Genomic DNA, 706 nt, shown 5'->3' with positions numbered 1-706 from the left:
CACTAAGACACTAATGATCATAAGACACAAACATAGATAAACATAAGCATGAAAATTCGAAAAACAGAAAAATAAAGAACAAGGAAATTAAAGAACGGGTCCACCTTAGTGATGGCGGCTTGTTCTTTCTCTTGAAGATCTTATGGAGTGCTTGAGCTCCTCAATGTCTCTTCCTTGCCTTTGTTGCTCCTCTCTCATGATTCTTTGATCTTCTCTAATTTCATGGAGGAGGATGGAATGTTCTTGGTGCTCCACCCTTAGTTGTCCCATGTTGGAACTCAATTCTCGTAGGGAGGTGTTGATTTGATCCCAGTAGTTTTGTGGAGGAAAGTGCATCCCTTGAGGCATCTCAGGGATTTCATGATGAGTGGGATCTCTTGTTTGCTCCATCCTCTTCTTAGTGATGGGCTTGACCTCATCAATGAGGATGTCTCCCTCTATGTTAATTCCAACTGAATAACAGAGGTGACAAATGAGATGAGGGAAGGCTAACCTTGTCAAGGTAGAGGACTTGTCTGCCACCTTATAAAGTTCTTGGGCTATAACCTCATGAACTTCTACTTCCTCTCCAATCATGATGCTATGAATCATGATAGCCCGGTCTATAGTAACTTCGGACCGGTTGCTAGTGGGAATGATTGAGCGTTGGATAAACTCCAACCATTCCCTAGCCACGGGTTTGAGGTCATGCCTTCTCAGTTTAACC

The sequence above is a fragment of the Arachis stenosperma genome, unplaced genomic scaffold (genome assembly GCF_014773155.1).
Source record: "Arachis stenosperma cultivar V10309 unplaced genomic scaffold, arast.V10309.gnm1.PFL2 arast.V10309.gnm1.Scaffold_100025, whole genome shotgun sequence".
Lineage (NCBI taxonomy): Eukaryota > Viridiplantae > Streptophyta > Magnoliopsida > Fabales > Fabaceae > Arachis > Arachis stenosperma.
This window is presented reverse-complemented; position numbering follows the sequence as displayed.